The sequence below is a fragment of the Canis lupus genome, chromosome 10, assembly GCF_003254725.2.
Source record: "Canis lupus dingo isolate Sandy chromosome 10, ASM325472v2, whole genome shotgun sequence".
Classification (NCBI taxonomy): domain Eukaryota; kingdom Metazoa; phylum Chordata; class Mammalia; order Carnivora; family Canidae; genus Canis; species Canis lupus.
The window spans coordinates 39,126,476-39,139,775 of NC_064252.1; positions in this window are offsets into that span (position 1 = coordinate 39,126,476).

Below are 13,300 nucleotides of genomic sequence, written 5' to 3' on the forward strand. Positions count from 1 at the left end.
AAAATATGGACAAACAACCCAATCTGGTCTTGCAAAGCCTATGGAAGGTGTTGCCTAAGGACTGGCAGTCTAGTCCCTTGGAGGAGGGCTCAGAAAAGCCACGTGTGTCCCTGAGAGCCCTTCCACTAACAGAGTTTCAGGGGTGGATCCGCCTTACCCCTACAGACCAGGGCGTTAGGCCAACATTGCCCTCTAGTGCACGCACTGAGGGGCGACCAGAGGCCCCATGTAGAATTAACCGTTTATTGGTTTTGCACTAACAAACAGTGTAAGACTGTACCAGCTCTAATATTCACTGGCTGAATGTATACTTATTTATAGAAGCCCCTCAAAATTTCCGGGAGAAATAAAAGCTCTTGATGGTTATGGGAGACAAATTGTTACCAACTCAAGTCCTTGGGCTCTCCAAGCAGTAGAAATTGGCTGGGGCCAATAGGAATTTCCAGGTAAAACTTTTGTTGGGGCTTATCCTCAAGCATAGGGAGAGGATCCTTCATGTTGGGCTTCTAAACAAAGGCCAGGGAAAGTTCTTGAAAAGACTGAGGCCAGAAAGGATTGGTATCTAAGCATGTAGGGGTGGGGAGAGATACAGGAAGTTGGGCACATAGGCACAGCGGACAGAAAATGGTTGTCATACATCGAATGGCTCATCAGCATGTTAAATCTCTGTTCCTGGGTGTGATTTTTAGTAGTGTAATGTGGACAAAAGATCATGGCAGGTCAATGCTGGGGTCCATCTTGATGCAGACTGGTTCGGTGTGGTCTTCACCAGTCTTTGTAGTTGAGTACTTCCTTTGGTAAGCATCTTGCTTCCACCTTCCTGCAACACCTGCTGCTCAAGAGACATAGAGTGTTATTTATCAAGGAACACTGGATTTTGTGGTCAGGATTGAGGGGACCTGAGTCCAGTCCCTACTCCATTTCAAAATTAGTAAGGTCAGACAAACTAGTCTCTACCTACAGCCCAGCAGGCTTCCTCCCCACTCTTTTCTAGTGTGTATTTCCCCCATTCCTGAGTGTGTTTGGGGTATAGATGTTTTACAGGATCTGGATCCAACTACAACAGCAGGGGAATTCGAATTGTGTATCTGAATAGTGAAACCCGCCACAGTGGATATGCAAAACGAGAACCTATATATCTGCGGGTTCCCAGAGAGTGACAAATATAAAACACTATAAGCTACCAGGGGTGTGCTATGAGATTACTGTCACCATGACAGAATTGGAGAAGGTGGGGGTCATCAGGCCCACTCAAAACCCATTCAATAGTCTTGTTTGGCCTGTAAAGAAATCTAAGGGAACCTGGCAAATGGTGATAGCTTATAGGGAACTCAATAAAGTTACTTTGCCCATCCATGCTGTGGTGCCTAATATAGTCTTATATTTAGAAAAAAATCATTGCGTCCATTAAGACCTACCATTTTGTACCGAGCCTATCTAATGCCTTTTTAGCATGCCATTAGGACTTGAATCCCAAGACCAATTCGAAGTCACTTGGAAGGGGTGACAGTGGGCCTTCCAGGTATTGCCCCAAGGGAATCTCTATAGTCCCACAGTTTGTCATGGGATTGTAGGCAGAGATTTGGAAGAATGGATATTCCCAGAGGAGATAGTGCTTTCTCATGATATAGATGATGTCAAGTTAACTTGTGATGATTTAGCCTCCCTATTTCAAGCAGTCACATCTGGCATAAAATCACAAAGATGGGAGGTAAATGGCAGCAAGATCCAAGGGCCAGGTCAATCAGTACAGTGCCTGGGTGCCATCAGGTTGAGCAAGACACAGGTGATGAGGGAGGTGGTCATCAAAGGATCCAAGCCTTCCCAATCCCTAACATGGTAAAGGAATTACAGGCTTTTGTTGGTTTATTGGGTTACTAGAGACCTTTCACTTCCCATCTAGAGCAGATATTAAGCCCTTTATCAACAAGAACCTTTTTTTTTAAGATTTTTAATTTATTTATTCATGAGAGACAGAGAGACAGGCAGAGACATAAACAGAGGGAGAAGCAGGCTCATCACAGGGAGCCCGATGTAGAGCAGTGGAGTTGTGTGCCAAAGGCAGATGCTCAACCGCTGAGCCACCAGGCGTCCCAACAAGAGGCTTTCTTAAAGGCAAAAATGGTAGTGAAACCAATGTAGGCCCTGGGGGTATCAATGCCCAGTGATGTGTGCATTCATATCCAGAGGGCTTGGCTAGGGCTTGAGGCAATGGCAAAATGGGAAATGAATCCCATTAGGATTCTGGTCTCCATTATGCCAGGGTATAGTCCCATCAAGAAACAAACATGAGCTGTATATCTCCTACTGCGATAGATGCAGGACTGATAGTTGACCTGCCTCTGAAGGTAGAACCTCTCTGCAGATGGGAGAGTGGATTTAGGACACGTTCAGCAAACCCGAGACTGCCTATGCCCAGGGAAGCACCTTACAGCAATGGCACCCTTATCTACAGCAGACCTTATGCCTCCCTACCCTCAGATAAAGGAAGGGGTAGGCGGGCCTCTGGCAGACACGTGGTATGCTGATACTAGTTGCTGGCGAAACCCACCTATTTGGTGTTCCTCTGCCATCCTGCTGGATTCTGATGGACTTGGTTCGAGGAAAGCTATTTGGGAAGGATGCACTAAACCCGATGTAGCTGACCAAGTGCAGCATGTGTCTGCTCAGAACCCATCCACACCAGCACCACCAGGCATGAGGCAGAGCCACAAGCTGCAGTCAAGAATGCTCCTGATGCCACCTCAGGTGACAGTGGGCACATTGGTTAGATAACACACCCTCTTTCTCACAGGCAAATAGATGGCATAGGCCCTCTGCCAGGACTGGAGGACACCATCATGCACTGACCTGTGTGGATGTCTCCACAGGACTTGTACAGACCTTTACCTGTAAAAGAGCCAGTCAGGCTGCCACTACAAAGAGATTAACAAATGAGAGGGCAGGTGTGGAACCTGATTTGGTTAGTGACAAGGGACTCACTGGACCAGCTCTGAGTGTCAAGAATGGGGAGGGGCCTGGGACATCCTGTGGACTTGTCATCGGTCACACACTCCACTGCTGCAGGCCTAATTGAAAGGATGAATGGACTAATGACAAACATGTTTAAGACTTTGTCATCAAATGGCTTCCACAGAGGATGGTCTCCACAATGAACTGAGGCAGTTCCATTCTTTGATGTCTCACCCACAGCAGGACAGACGTCAGCCTATAATGTGTAACCAACAGCATCCTCGTAGCTTGGGTACTCGGGTGTGGGATTGTCAGGAGGTAGAGGCCTATCCAACAGAAGAAGGGACTCATTTTGCAATGGCCACAGGACCTCCCACCTGGTAAGACTTTCGTTCATTGGAAATTAGCTTGGAGTGCACCTCCAAGTAGCTTGGTTTCCTAAGGCCTGCAGGCCAAGGGCTCACATCCAGTATTAGTATTATTATTTATTTTTTTAGAGAGACAGAGAGTGTGCAAGTGGGGTGCAGGAGAGGGAGAGAAAATCTCAGACTCCCCACTCAGCGTGGAGCCTGACTCAGGGCTCAGTCTTCACAACCCTGACATCATGACCTGAGCTGAAACCAAGAGTCAGACACTTAACTGACTGAGCCACCCAGGCACCCCTCCGGTATTATTCTTAACACTTTGACATTGGTCAGGGCGTAACACATGCCTATAACTTCTGGCCTCCAAACTTTTTGCTGAGGTAGAGATGTTCTTACGGGTACCAACTAAGACAACTGTGTACAAAACAGACACACTGATGATATTAAGGAACAAAGTATGTGGTATCATCCCCCAGGGAAAATATCTAAGCCAACAATGGTGTTGAGTCATGGGGACCATGACCATCAGTTTCAAGATCCTGGAAATCCATTCTAGAAATCCTTCCTTTAAGGTCATCTGTAGAGATTGTCTTCCAATTATCTCAGAAGTGATGAGCTGGGTCTTTTTTGGCATAGCTTGCATGAATCCAAGAGGATTCTTCTTTTATTTTCATTGCAGTGCAGGTGGTCAGCAGTAGCCCACAAGGTCCTTTCCAGGGAGGGGACAGTGTGTGTTTTCTTCTAAAGACCTTGAGGTATATGGGTCTCCTGGTTGAGAGGGATGGCAAGGCTTATCCATCAGTGGAGCTCATGCCCCTTTTACCTGTTGGTGGTACACTTCACTTCAAGTGGACTTGTTAGTGCTTGCATATAGCCGGTCACAGTGTTAAATGGTTCACTTAAGTTCCATGATGTTCACTTAATCCGGGAATGGAGGGTGTTTTGTTGTTGTTGTGTGTTTTTTTTGTTGTTGTTTTTTTTTTTTTTTTTTTAGAGAGAGTGTGTGTGAGTGAGGGGAGGAGCAGAGAGAGAAGGACAAGCAGACTCTGCTCAGCACAGAGCCTGATGTAGGACTTGATCCCACAACTCTGAGATCATGACCTGAGCTGAAATCAAGAGTCTGACGCTTAACTGACTGAGCCACCCAGGTGCCCCCAGGGTGGAGGGTTTTAAATGCCAGGAGGCAATTGGGTGTCCAAACACTATTTCCAGAAGGATCAATTCCATGATCCTATTTGGAGTACTCTGGATCTTTATAAGGGGCAGGGGTAATGCATCTGGTCATTTAAGCCTAGTTTCTTGGCCAGTCTCTCCTACAGTCCTTCTTACGTCTAAATTTTATGTTCTACTTGCCCTGATGATTGAGGATGGCATAGAGTCTGAAACTGTGATGAATATCCCAAGTCTCTGCAAGCAGGTAGTTTATCTCTGCTGTAAAATGAATCCCTTGGTCTGACTCAATCCACAACACAACAATGAAACGTGGAATAATCTGTTAATTTCTTTACCTATTTTGGCATCAGCACATCTGGTCAGCTAGCATTCAGTCCATCCACCGAGCACACTGCAAAAAGTGAGGGGAGTCCAAGCCTGGAGGCAAATCTGTAGAATCCATTTGGAACACCGCTACTGTGTAGGCCCAGGAGGACTTCCTAGGGTATGTCAATTTCTTCTAGAAATTTGGTGAGACTGATAAGTGGGCCCACTGGGTGATCACCTGGTCAGCAATTCTGTGGATGTCAGCAATTGGGCAGAACCAATTGTCTTTTAGTTCCTTACCTATCTCCTGTCTGTACATATGTCCCATTTGGTGGGAGATAAGTGAAAGCCAACAAGGCCAAAGGAAAGTGGCCGCGGAAGTCTGTTTGGCCCAACGTGGAGTCCATCTGCTAACTTGTTTGGCACCTTTCAGTATCCATGTGTCTGTTTCAGACTGGGGTGGGCGAGCATTTGCCTGATAGTCGTACCAGTCAAGGATAAAGGCAGGCTTAGAAGTTGGGTGGAGAAAGGAAGAGGGTTCTGTTTGGGGCTGCACTCTTACCAGCCCTGGCTTCCCACTGCTTCCTTAGGACGTAACATCCGTTTCCTCAATGTGGGCTGAGCAGGGAACGTTGGAGATTTTAGGAGGAGGAGAGTAGCTTGTAATAGGGCAGCAATCATATGCACATTGGCAATGAGAGTACTGCAGAGGTTCCAGGGCCGAGGGATTCCTGGATTGCGCCAATAGCATGGCAGGCCCCAAAAGCCTATCTGGAGTCAGTGTAAAAAGCAGCAATTTTCCCTTCCACCAACAGACAAGCTGTGGTGACAGCCAGCGTTCAGCTGCTGGGGCTGATTTTATAGCGAGCAAGGAAGGAGTTGGCCACCAGTGTTTCACTTGGGGATGCTATGGCATAGCCAGTTTTTACATTTCCCTGGAAATTCCATTTATAGGAGCCACTACAAATGAGAAGGAAATCTGGGTTATCTAAGGGGGTGTCTAGGAGCTCCTCTTGTGGCTTTGAGCCTATCCCTAGAGTTGCAAGGCGACCATCATGGGGTGTCTGGGGAAGGGGACCACTGGTGGTGCAGGTGCAGGGTAGGTGATTGAAAGCATAACGATATAAGATGATGGAACTTTGGTCGAAGAACTTCGATGTAGGTGGTCTGTCACCGTGTGGAGACATACCGTGTCTATGAACTTGTCAGAGGGCAGATACCTCATGGGGAGCATAGGTGAAAGGGGGAGCCTGACGAGAGGCTATGTCCAGCAGTGGTGGCTGTAGCACACAAAGACGAGGGCCATGCCTGATGCCACAGGGTCTGACTGACAGGAGCTATGCCACAGGATAAACCTCAGAGGCAGAGGCTGTTCTGGGACCCTGTTATTTTCATGGCAGTACAGATAAAAAGGTTTGTCAAAATTAGATAAGCCAAGAGCCAGGGATGTGGACAATGTTTATTTTAAGGCTTCAAAGGAGGTTAATGCCTTCGAAGGCTGGCCAGGAAATGGGCTCTGGGATGTTCTCTGGGAGGACACACAGAGGTTTAGCAGGGGCAGCATAATTAGGAATCCGTCGGCTATAGTAACTGGTTGGTCTAGAAGTTTATGTAACTTTTTTGGTTTGAGGGTGAGGGGTGGGCAAAAGTGATTCAAAATGTTTTGGGATGAGCCTTTGAACATCCTGAGGACATCTCATGCCCTAAGTAGGTAACAGTTGTTTGCACCCACTGAAATTTAGATGGGCAGGTCTTATGGCCTCACTCAGCTGGTGCCTTTAGGAAGGTGAGGGTTTTTTTTTTTAAGATTTTATTTCTTTATTCATGAGAGACACAGAGGCAGAGACACAGGCAGAGGGAGAAGCAGGCTCCCTGTGGGGACCCTGATGCGGGATTTGACCCCAGGATCACCACCTGAGCTGAAGGCAGATGCTCAACCACTGAGCCACCAGGGCGCCCCAAGGTGAGGGGTTCTGTAAGAGCGGCAGGCCTATGTGGTTCTCGCTTTAAAGCTCATCAACATAGTGAATGAGAGTGGAGCCTTATGCGGAGCCTACGCCCACGTACGTCGGCTGTAGGGACTTGGGAAAGTAGCGAGGGCGAGGGCGAGCCGCAGGTCTTGGAGGTAGGCGAGCGGGCCCACGTTAAGGGCGTCCGACGGCGCGGGGATGCGGCTGCAGTGGGATCGCGGGGAAGCCGAGCAGAGGGCCGCTGCTCTGAGCCACACGGCGTTCCCGGGAACTGAGGCAAGAACAGTAGCTGGATTAGGGACACAGGGCGACGAGGCAGTGCAAGAGTTTATGGCTCTTAGGTCTTGCACAAATGGACAGATTTGGGTCCTGTCCCAGTCAAATGTACCTTCTTTCTTTACTGGCAACATTGAGGTGTTAAAGGGGAGGCAGTAAAGACCAGCGTGATCTTTGCCACCAAATCTCTTCGGGGCTCAGCGCCCTGCTCTGTGAGGCTGCGGACGGGGCGCTGGGTTGCTGATGGGAAGTGCTCATTCCTTTCCAAGAAATACACCCACCTGCTCAGCGCTCAGGAACCAGCCAACCTGGCTCACGTGCGTGGCCCAGAGACAACCCCGGGGCATCTTGGTCGGAGGGCTGGGAGGCCTACCCCTTTCTCGTTACATTTGACAGTGGCATTAAACTTACACATCTGCACCAGAAAGGTTTGCTGATGAGGAGCTGGATCCTAGAAGGGCATGAGGATATGGGGGTGGTTGGGAAGGGGCCATGGAATAGGTGCCCGGGGTCTCCAGCGGTTTGAATAGAATCAGGCGCCAGGCAGAGAGAAATCCTCCAAGCGGATGGTAGAGAAAGTCACATCAAGGTCGATGTAAACATCCTGTTCTAGGTCCTCTATCTCCAATATTTTTTAAAAAGATTTTATTTATTTATTAATGAGAGACACACACACACAGAGAGGCAGAGACACAGGCAGAGGGAGAAGCAGGGAGCCCAACGTGGGACTCGATCCCAGGACCCCAGGATCACACCCTGAGCCAAAGGCAGGCGCTCAACCACTGAGCCGCCCGGTGCCCCCTCTATTTCCAATGCACGGTGGGCTTGGATGTGACTGCGGATCAGCTGCCCCTGCCCGTGGATGGCGGGCTTTCCCACAGGAGACAAACCGGGGACGCCCGGGGCCCCCAGGGGATGGTTTCTTTGACTTTTCTCTCTGAAGTGCAGGACAGTTATTCTTCCAATATTGTTTTTTTATAATATCCTCAAATGTCTGGAGGCAAATTGGAAGGATCACAGTGGCCTTGGAGTAGCTTTGAGAGTTACAAATTGCAGAGAAAGAATAGTTGATTTTAACTTTTTTTCCCCCCCTCCAAGCTATTTTCAAAGAATTTAGTAGCTGTTTCATTTATAGGCTGGCCAGCCCATTCCACATTATTTTGAAGGTGCCGCTTTATATCAGGGCGAGAGTTTCCTACTAAGGTAGAAGTTAAAAGATTTTTACATTCTGGAGTTTCTGAGCTCAGCACAATCCCACATTTGAAGAGTTGGTATAAAGCACTCAGCAAAGGCCTTGGATGTTCTCCTTGCCTCTGAGTTCACAATTCAGCCTTGGACCAATTCACTTCAGGGAGAAAAGCCTCAACTATTGTTCTCATCAAGTCTTGATTATTAGCCTCCGGCCACTTCAGGGAGAAAAGCCTCAACTATTGTTCTCATCAAGTCTTGATTATTAGCCTCCGGCTGAGCCTTCTCCTGGTCGTTTGCAGAAGGGCCTTGGAGAATTTTGGGCCATCCGTGTCCTCTGCAAGGGTTTTTTTTCAGGGGGCTGTCTGGCCTGCCTAGTAACCACAGTAGGATCACGGGAGGGAAGAACTCTCCAGCAGCCAGTCGAGGTCTCTGGGAGCAGGGTTGTGAATGGCCACTAATCTAATTCCTCTCTGGGTTTGGTAGGATCTTCTGAAAGTGGAGGTAAGGGCTTTGTAATTTCACAGGTCTGCTGCGGTCCAGGGGCCACGGATTCTCTGTGGTGGGGAGTCCAGGATGCATCTGTAAGGGGCGTTGCTTAGGAAGGCCTGAGGCTGGCAGGCTCTGGAAGTAGGAGGAGCCATAGGGGCCAGTAAGGCAGCCTCACCACCTGCCATAGGGGCCTGACGTGCAATGTTTCCACAGGCAGCCCGGCCTGGGCTGGGAAGTCCGGCCAGAGTGCCCTCTGTAATGCTCGTGGGGGAATGGAAGTTAAAACAGGTATCTGGGCATTGAAGGGATTTTTCAGGGGCAGGTAGGAGAGTTTGGTGAGCCATGAGAATTTGCTGAGGATGGAAGCTGGCTTCTGAGAAGGGGGATTTTGACCCTAGGCGTGGAAATCCAAAAGATCTGGAGGGTAGGGGACAGGGAGGTGAGGGTAGCGTGGTACACGAGAAGGTGGAGACAGGGAATTTATGCTGAGTGTGGATTTTAACCTTTGTTCCCAGTCTAATTTCTGTTCCATCTTGTTAAGGGTGCTCCTAAGGTTACCTGTGGTGTCCCTGTTTTCAATCCAATCTTCCCAGAGATACCAATAAGGTAGCTCTGTAGCAGGAGAGCTCATTAATTTTTTTTTTTAATAGAGAAAATTTTCCCATTCAGAAGATTCATCATCTGCTCATTGATGAGTGGGGTCTCCATTAATATATTTATTCCAAATGTGACTCGATCCAATAATCCCCCCCCCCTTTTTTAATGAGAGACACAGAGAAGCCGAGACATATATAGTGGGAGAAGCAGGGAGCCTGATGCAGGACTCAATCCCAGGACCCAGGATCATGCCCTGAGCCAAAGGCCCAACCGCTGAGCCACCCAGGTGCCCCCCAGTACACCCGTTTAATGGAAGGACCTGGAGACCACTTCCCAGCCTTAGAATAAATTAATAAATCTTAACCATGGGTGTAAGAGGCATCTCCAAAGTGGGTGCAGAAGATGGAACCCCTGCAATCCAAGGTTTACTGGAGTTACTCTATGAAAACAGACTTTGGTCATCACAGGCCAATGGTGTAGTGAAATGGGTGTCTCCTGTCTGTCTAGGAACGTGAGACACCTGCAGTCACAGGTGCAAATCTGTGACACCAGGCAGGTGCTACTGGACTGGGGCTTCTGAGGCTTTTCTAACATTAGCAGGACAAAGAACGTTGGGATGACAAAGGCCCCTCATGAGCTGGGACCCCTTATGACAAAGTCCCCTGGGCGCAGGTGTGGAAGGACAAGGAGAGCTCCGCCCATGCCTCTGGGTCTCGGCTCCCCGGTAGCTTGGAGTGGCCACCAGATGCACACTGGCACATGCCCCTCCTAAATGCTGGGCACCAGAAGGAAGACTCTGTCACTGGTCACAGAGCCAAGCTCTCGGGTCACAGAACATGGCAGAGGAAAACCTCATCCAGTTTCTACTTAGAAGACCCACAGCAAAGTCGGTGCAAAGGGGCCGTGGTCTCCCCAGTGCGGGGCCGCTGGAACGGCAGGCTGCCGGGGCCCATGCCTGCGTTCTTCCCTTTGGGTTTCTTCCCTGTGACAAACGACACAAAAGACGACAGAAGAAAACAGTGAGCATCTGCAGGAGGAACAGGATGAGTTCAGGACCAAAGCACCCTGGCAAAGCTTTAGCAGAGGTGCTGTAGCCAAGGAGCCGGCCCACGCGGTACTTCTCCCGCTGGGAACAGGGCTCTCCGCATGTGGCTCCTGGGGCCCCCGCGGGCAGGGCCCTGGGGGGGGGTGGCGGGGGCTCCCCGTGGAGCAGGCAGGGTCCCGCCAGGCCCGGCCCGCACCTGCCGCCAGGGCTGCACGGGGCTTCCTGTGGGCGGCCGGAGACCCGCCTGGCGCGGCTCACCTGTGCTGCCTTCTGGGGACGGGACCTGCTTCTGTGTCCCTCTGCGTGGGCCCGTGTGTGGTCTCCTGGCGTCGCCGGGAAGCACCTTGAGGACTGGGCCAGACGTGACGTTTGAGAGCTGGTGGGAGTGTTTCTCGCCCGCAGGAGCAGCCGTTGTACACGAGCGAAGGAGGCAGGGGTGCTGGCACAGTATCCGGGGCCCCCAGGTGCCGCCCGCTTCCTCGGGGTGGCTGTGTGCCTCCTCTCGCAAGGGGGCCAGGTGCCCGACAGCTTCCCGAGAAAGCCCCTTCGCGGTTGAAAATGGCCCAAGTTTGGGGCTCTTGCAACCAGCAACCAGGAGATCCTGGTATGACCTAATCCTAACGGAGTAGCACCACGGGCTGGCACAAATGCTCAGCTCCTTAACTTCGTCCGCCAACCACCACTCTGAAAACCTACCTGCCCTCAGCCATGCCCTCCCCTCCCTTCAGGGAAGCTGTGCTCCAAAATTACAAGAGAAGTTCCACTTAATAGTGGGGGACACGCTGGGGAAACAGTTGCCTCCAGAAGCTATGATGGGGACGGCTTATGGGAAGGTTGCATACAATGTGCAGAGCTAGGTATGAATTTTCCTTTTTTTTTAAAAAAAAAGATATTTAAAAACTTATTTATTCATGAGAGACACAGAGAGAGGCAGAGACATAGGCAGAGGGAGAAGCAGGCTCCTTACTAGGAGCCAGCACGGGACTCGATCCCAGGACCCTGGGATCATGACCTGAGCTGAAGGCAGACGCTCAAGTAGTGGGCCACCTGGGTGCCGCCTTGGTATGCTTTCATCTCTGGATGGAGGGAGAGATCTCACTGGCTCCCCTGGAGAGGTTTCAATCTTTTTTTCAATCTTTTTTTTTTTTTTAAGAAATACAACCAGGTGCTGGGAAAATGAAAAAAATACCTTTGGACTTCTCTCATGAACAGTTTCCATAGAGGATTCCAAAGGGGTCCTAACTTTTGTTAAAGCTTAAGCAGCAGTGATTTAATGAAAAGTAATATGAATTTACCGCCCTAGTAAAGGGGTGTCCTCCCTTCTCTTACAAGCATTTCCTGGAAGGAGCTTATCTGGTTGATGCTAATGACCGTGGTAACTAAACGGCGAACAAAAATCGAGTAACAAAAAGCACTGGCGTAGAACAATTACGGCAGTCCTAGCACAGAGTGTCACAGTGTGACGGTGTCTGCCAAGTTTCAGGCCTTGTTTAAAACGTAGGTTTTACCATGATTCAGGTGTGGGGAGGCCAGCGCATCAGGAGGTGACTGCCACTGGAGAGATCGTCTGTTGTGATTCTCAAGAGAGGGGGGACACACCAACCACACTGGGCCCTGCAGGGAAGGGCCAGGGTTGGCTAGGAGACCAAGCAGGTGGAAAACCTGGTTTTTATTGTAGTTTTAAGGGATGGAATGCATGAAGCAGTGTAAGCAGGCTTGGGGGTGACTAGCTTCAGAGGGCTCTGGGACACAGCGGCTGTCCTTGCTGTAAGGTACACGGCCTGGAGATATTAGGACAGGTGGACGCAGGGGCGGCTGGAGGTGTGGATTGGTTTGCACGTGGAAGGCGTACTGGCAGGCAGGTCCGGCTCCCGTTGGCAAGGCCCAGGGTGTCAAGGCATCAGAAACATGCTTGATACAGGTCTCTGTTCCATGGATCACATTATGTGACTTACATGATGAAACTTTAAGTGTTTTCTAATCCTATGAAATACTCGATCCGCGTGGTTCCTTTTTTTTTTTTTTTTTAATATACATAACACTAATTGATTTGGTTTAAAAAGCTACCGTTTGTGGCTCAAGGGAAAGTAATATGACAGGACTTGAATTCTTCTTTTCAAATCTTTTTCACACTTTGTTCCTCGGGTAATAATTTGCGATCTATTTTCTGTGAATTGGCAGCAAAAATTCTTTGATGAGACTGCACACAGTGTTGACGTTCAGTAGTTTTTACAGGTTAGTGTTCAAAGATTACTTGTATTTCTTAGTAATGTGTTGTTGTAGTCACAGGCTTAGAAACTTGTTGTTTTTCACAAGGTTGTTCACCAAAGGGGAGATCATTTCCATGAGGTGATGATGAATTTTTATTTTGATGGTTCCTTGCCTGTTAATTCTGGGGACTGTTACAGCCCATTAAAGGCACTTGACTTCACTATTTGTAAGACACAACCTACTGATCCTTGCTTGTAAACGCCTGTAGTGCCTGCGGGTTGTTACCCACTGTGGCTCTGAGGGCTTCCCGAGGCTGGACACACCGTCTGAGGGGTTCTGTTTCCTGAATCGAGCCTGGCCTCGATAGGCTCACAGCACGGAGACCCTGGTCTGCCACCTCAGGTCACCCCATTTGTGCCATCGTGCTTTAGTTCTTTCTGGGTAGTCCGTGAACTCTGCAACAACAGGAGGGAACTCTTGCCAAATGACCTGGTCCTCCATTTCCAAGACCGCTCCGTTGCCCGCCACCTCTCCTCGTGCCCTTCTCCAAGCTTGCAGATCACCACGCGTTTTGTTGAACTAAATGACAGAAGGTCAAAGGGATTTTTTTTTTTTTTAATAATCCACATTTACAAGCTCTTCCTGTGGGCTTTGTGACTCCTCGTGATCTTCGGAGGGATGGTGGTGTTCTCCCCACTTCACGAATGAGCAATCAAGGCGTGAGG